The sequence below is a fragment of the Halichoerus grypus genome, chromosome 4, assembly GCF_964656455.1.
Source record: "Halichoerus grypus chromosome 4, mHalGry1.hap1.1, whole genome shotgun sequence".
NCBI classification, from domain to species: Eukaryota; Metazoa; Chordata; class Mammalia; order Carnivora; family Phocidae; genus Halichoerus; species Halichoerus grypus.
Window position 1 is genome coordinate 122,226,609 of NC_135715.1, and position 6,333 is coordinate 122,232,941.

A 6,333-nucleotide genomic window follows, 5' to 3' on the forward strand; every position below is an offset into this window, starting at 1 on the left:
ACTTAGTTAAGGATCTTGAGATGGAGAGATTATTCTGGATTATCTGGGTGGGCCTTACAAGCTGCCACAATGTCCTTATGAGAGAGGCTGAGGGAGATTATACGCACACACAGAGGAAAGGGTGATGTGAAGACAGGCAGAATTGGAGTGATGTGGCCACAAGCCAAGACATACTGACAGCCACCAGAAACTAGAAGAGTCAAGGAAGGGATTCTCCCGAGAGCCTTCAGAGGGAGTGTGGGGTTGCTGATGCCTTGATTTCTGCTTAGTGAAACTGATTTGGGATTTCTGGCCTGCAGAACTGTGAGAGAATACATTTCTGTTGTTTGAAGCCACCAAATTTGTGATAATTTGTTACAGCAGCTGCAGGAAACGAATGCACCATCCTAAATACATTTGTCAAATGTATTGAAAATCTGTCTAACCAAAAGCTGTAAAAGACAGAAACTTTATTCTATTTATATAAATTATCTGGCCCTTTCTATCCTGTTAACTTGCAAAAAGCTGAGAAACCTCATTCTTTTTTTTTTTTTTAAGTAAGCTCCGCACCCAATGTGGGGCTCGAACCCACAACCCCAAGATCAAGAGTCGCATGCACTACCAACTTCTGCCCCCGAGAAAAGTTGTTAATGCCAAGATTCAACTTCTCCTGTGGTATCATGTACAGACAGCCTCCAACTTTAATAGGCCCACAGGTTGCTCTGCTTCTGAGGCAGTTTCCATCGGCCCTGGATGTCAGGTGCAAAGCCCTTCAGCCCCTTCTGAGGAGGAATGAGAGTAGGGCTGACCACAGATAAGAAGCCCTTTCCCTCACTTCTCCAGGAGCAAGAGACTGGTTCATTGCACAATGACCTTCCCACATCCATTCTCTCCCGGTGGGGTGGGGTCAAGTGAGGTCAAACCTCTTGGGGAAAACCAAGAACGTCGCTAAAGACTTCTTTCATTTCTCTCCCTATATGGCAATGATCATTTTAATTTTCCTAGTACTTTAAAATATTGTACAAATGTTTGTAGAAAAAATTCAGACAACATGGAAGAATGTATAGCAAATAGTTCAAGTTCCTCTCTCCACATCTTCCCATTTTACTCCCTTCCATATATGTAACCACTGTTAAGAGTTTGATGTTTCTGGGGTGCCTGAGTGGCTCAGTCTGTTGGGCGGCTGCCTTCGGCTTGGGTCATGGTCTTGGGGTCCTGGGATCGAGACCCATATCAGGCTCCCTGTTCAATGGGGAGCCTGCTTCTCCCTCTCCCTCTGCTGCTCCCCTGCTTGTGCTCTCTCTGAAATAAATGAATAAAATCTTAAAAAAAAAAAAGTTTGATGTTTTCTTCCAGAAATTTCTTTAAATGCTTGTGTACTCCATTGGCATGTGTGTGCACTTGTACACACATAGACACAGAGGATTTGGGTTTTTTTTTTTTTGTTTTAAATTGTATCAATAATGGGAAAAGGTTAAATGCTAAATCAAAGTAATTCCGTTATGCCAAGATCAGGGCCATAGTTAAAAAAGAAAAAATAGAACACTGACAGTGAAACTGGGGACATTTGGGTAGATGGTATTTAAGATTTTGAACCCTTGACTTCTTTGAATCCTCCTGGCTTACAGAAGTGACCACCCATCTCCATTAAAAGCTAGCACTCTGGGTGCCTGGGTGGCTCAGTTGGTTGGGCAACTGCCTTCGGCTCAGATCATGGTCCTGGAGTCCCGGGATCGAGTCCCACATTGGGCTCCCTGCTCAGCAGGGAGTCTGCTTCTCCCTCTGACCCTCCCCCCTCTCATGCTCTCTCTCTCTCTCTCACATAAATAAATAAAATCTTTAAAAAAAAAAAAAAAAGCTAGCACTCTTTCCTTGCTTGAAGACAATGCAGAGGTCTTTCCCTGTAGGGCAGAATGTGCCTTCCTCATGATCTGCCCCCCATTTTTCTATCTGGTCATTAAGCCTATAACTAGGGTTAGGTTCCAACATAACATATCTGGGGACATGGTGGGCCTGATAAGGAAGGAAAGAGACTCTTACCTAAAGGAGTTACAAGACCTAATTAGAATGTATTGGCAGTAGCTGGGGGGACATTATAGGGACTGGATTCTGAGGCTGCTCTATCAAGCAGGCTAGAACAACGTACTAGAGAGGGGAGAGTTTATTGACTTGTGGACACTTCCCCAAATATAAGATTTAACAGTCTGTCAAGGATCTGAGCAGACAATGTGAACTCTACTAGTATGGATCCTAGAAGCACGGGAAAAATGATGGCTCATGCTAAATGAAGGTGAAATGCCAAAATTGCTATCACAGACAGTGGAGAAAGGGATGAAATGCCCAGGGAAATGGGCATGCTCAAATGTAAGGCTGAAAGAGACACCAGATGATTATATACCCTGGAGAGGACTATTGGATGCGCCATTGCCAAGTTCATTAAGTAATGCATTCATGAGAGGGGTAATAACATTACTAAAAAGTTCAGTGAGGAAGCTCTTTTATAAGACAGGGTTAACAGTAGAAAAGGCCATTACAGAATTAGGCTCAATAATAGCAATGGGGATGTTAGGACTCCAAAACAAGAGAGAGTGGGTAGTGTCACTTAACTGCCAGAAGGAAGATGGATGTAATTTTCTTAACGAGTGGCAGAGTCATAAGGTAGCTAAGGGGGCCTGATCTGCAGACAGTAATAGAGATGGTTAATGGAACATAGTATGCCTAGGGGCAAAAGAGATGGGCACCCAATAAGGGTACAACTCAGCTTGTTCCATAGGAAGAAAAAAAAAGATGAATGACTGCTAGATTGAGGGCAATTAAATGCTTTGATTTCTTGCTCTGCTCCTGGACCTGAATTGGTTTTCGGATACAGACCCCTTGACTGAATAGTCACTTATGGTTAGGTATCCCAAACATTTTGGAGACTGTGGGAAACAAAGGTTTGAGTTAATGTAGATACGCAGAGACCCAAGGTATCATCATGGTCTTCCTGTTAGAATGGAGGCTTATGGAGTCTTGACAAAGGTCCTGCTTACTAGATCTATTGGTCTACCTAGCAGTCATTTTCATGATCTCTAAGTGTATAATTGAGATTGACCTATGTAGTAGTTGGTACAACTCCAACTTTGGGTTCTTGGCCTTTGGGGTATGGGCTCTTATAGCGGGGAAGTCCAAGTAGAAACCTCTGAAAATACTTTATCATCCCCCCAGTTCCATCCAAGAACCAAAACCAGTATCACAACCCCAGGTCAGGAGATGGCAAAAGTTAAGAATATAAAAGATGTAGGAATGGGGGACTCCACCATATCTCCGTTTAATTTGCCAATCTATCCCCCAGAAGAAGAAGATGGGTCTTGGAAATTGATAGTTTACTGCAAACTTAAACGGACTGTCTGCCTAATTGCAGCCACAGTACTAGATATGATTAATATATTTGCTAGAGCAAATGAAGATGGTTTCAGGTACATGATACATGGTGATTGACTTGGCAAATGTATTCTTTTATATTCTGATAAAAAAATAGCATCAGGAACAGTTTGCATTTACATAGAGTAGATAATAATACATATTTACAGTTTTCCCCAAAGCTATGTTAATTCTATGCTTTCTATAAGAATATAGGCCAAAACGATCTGGACCATCTGGATGTCTCACAGAACTTCACATTGATCCATTACATCAATGATATTATGCTAATCGGGGCTAATGAATTAGAATGGTTAACACAGTGGAAGACTCAGTAAGACACATACATTCCATGTGAGATAAACCCTATGAAGAATAAGAATCCTGACACATAAATAAAATTTTGTAGTTTTGTAGCCAGTGTTGTGTCAGGGCATACTTTCCAAAGTAAAAGACAAATCATTGTCTTGACTTCCCCCTACAAAGCGGGAACTCCTACCCCTGATAGGTTGCTCTCAGTTCTAGAGACAACGTATTCCACACCAGAGAAAACTTATCTAGCTCATATGCCAGGTGACAAGAGATGATGCCAGCTTTCAGTAGGCGCCAGCAAAAAGAAGAGTTCTTCAGCAAATCCAAGCTGCAGAGCAAGCAGCCTGGCTGCCTGAGCCATACGGGCCCTGCAGGTCCTATGGTCTTAGAGATAGGCGGCAGGAAAAGATGCAATGTAGCCACATGGCTTATGGCAAAGCCCACTGGGAGAATGACAGCTCAGACTCCTGAAATTCTGGCGCAAGGAGCATTTTATACCTAAAACAAACAAACAAACAAACAAACAAACACTTCTGCCATGCTAATAGACATTGGTGCAGATGGAATGCCTGCCCTAAATGACCGTGCTTCCAGAACTGCCCATCAAGAGCGGGGTTCGCAAAAGATTGCTTGAATCCTGTAGCTGTTTATTGTAGGAGGAGCACGAGCTCAAGCATGGGAAGGATAGAGAGCAAAAAAAAGCTGCATAAGCCAGTAGCCCATGACCTTCACCACTGTGCACCAGCACCTCTCCCTCACCGCACTATGATCATATTGGGAATCTCTTATCCTCAGCTGACGGAAGAGCAAAATCTACAAGCTTGGTTTACAAATAGAACAGCTTAGTATGCCGGTGCTTAAAAATGGAAGCAGCTGCACTGCAGCCTCATTCGGAAGTGGCTTTGAAAGACACTAGCGAGGGAGAATCCTCCTAATGGGCAGAGGTCGGGGTGATGCACCTGTTTATCCTGAAAGAAGTGGCCTGAGGTTACAATATATCCAGATTCATGGGCAGGCACACATGAAGGAGTAAGATTTAAAGAATGGAACAAGGAGGTGGATGAGCATAATGGCAGTGGGAACAAAGCAAGAAAATCTTTGTATTATATGTTAATGCCCACCAGAGAGCACCAACCTTGGAGGAAGATCTAAACGGCCAAGTAGACACGATGACTCCATCAGTCTCTATCACCAACTACTTCGGTGCTGGCTCAATGGGTCCATGAATGTAGTGGCCATGAGGGAGAGATGGATGCTATACATGGGTCCAACAGCATGGCTTCCCACTTACCAAGGTGGATTTCATTGTTGCTGTCATTAAATGCCCAACGTGCCATCAGAAGACACCAATGCTGAGCCCCTGATACTGTGTTGTTCCTCGGGGAGACCATTGGTGGCAAGTTAACTACATCGAGTCCCTTCTATCCTGGAAAGGCCAGAGGCTTCTTCTAACAAGAATAAACACATATTTTGGGAGTGGGTTTGCTTTTCCTGCCTGCAAGGCCTCAGTATAACCATAACTATCCAAGAATTTATGGACTATTTTATCCCCTAGGAAGGATCCTGTGTAACATTTTGTCAGAACAGGGAACCTATTTTACTACAAAAGATGGTAGGGGAGGGCTTCCTGACTGGCTCAGTTGGTAGAGCATGTGACTATTGATCTCAGGGTCATGAGTTCGAGCCTCGAGTTGGGCATCAAGATTACTTAATAAAGTAACATTTTTTTTTTTAAAAAAAAGGAGGTATGGATGTGGGCCTATGATGATTGGATCCACTGGTCATACCACATACCATACCAATCAGAAGCTACCTGTCTGATTGAGCATTAAAATGATCTTCTGAGGACACAGTTGAAACGCTAGCTTAGAAGCAACCCTTGTAAGAAAAGGCGTCCATCCTCTGGAAGACTGAATCCAAAAAAACTTATGTGACACTGTATCCCCAAGTAAGATTAATGCATAGATCCAGTAACTGAGGGATGGAAGTAAGAGTGATCTTAGTTACTATGTCTCCCAGTGATCCGCTGGGGACTTTGTCCTTTTCATCCCCATAATTCTAGACTCTGTAAGATTAGAGGTTCTGGTTTTCCAAGGGGTACACTTTTGGTAGGGGACCTAGAAAGTGTCCCATTGAAATACAGACTACAATGGCCATTACAAGTGCCGCTAGGCTCTTCAGTTTCCTTGTGTTCAGGGACTGGCAAACAAGGAGAGGAGTTCTCGTCCTGGAAGTGATAATGGGACCTGGATCTTCAGGGGGCGGTAGAGGTGCTCTTACACAAGGGATAAATATGTAAGGCACCCAGATAATACACTTGAGTGTGTTTTTGTACTCCTTTGCTCAATTGTGATGGTAAATGGACATGTCAGCAACCCTGGCGTCAAGAGGGCATGGTGTCCAGAGATGAATAATACCCCTCAGGTGTGGGAGTCTGGGTAACACCATTAGATAAGTCACCAAAGTCAGCAGAAGTAGTGCTGAGGTAAGAGGAATCTAGGATGGATATTGGAGGAAAAAGATGATGAATATCATGGTCCTAAGACCAGTTCTAGTGGTAGGGACTACAATTTGCCCCACTAACTTCTTCTAAGTTTCTTTTGGAAAGAGAGGGACATTAGAATCCTAGAAGAATAACTC

At 43.3% G+C, this 6,333-nt stretch overlaps 1 non-coding gene across 1 annotated transcript; it reads left to right on the forward strand.

The window, feature by feature from the left end:
* The first annotated feature begins 5,318 nt into the window (after positions 1 to 5,318).
* On the forward strand, positions 5,319 to 5,391 carry TRNAN-AUU (transfer RNA asparagine (anticodon AUU)). Its single transcript has one exon. It is a non-coding gene; the product is annotated as a tRNA-Asn (tRNA).
* The last annotated feature ends 942 nt before the right edge of the window (positions 5,392 to 6,333 follow it).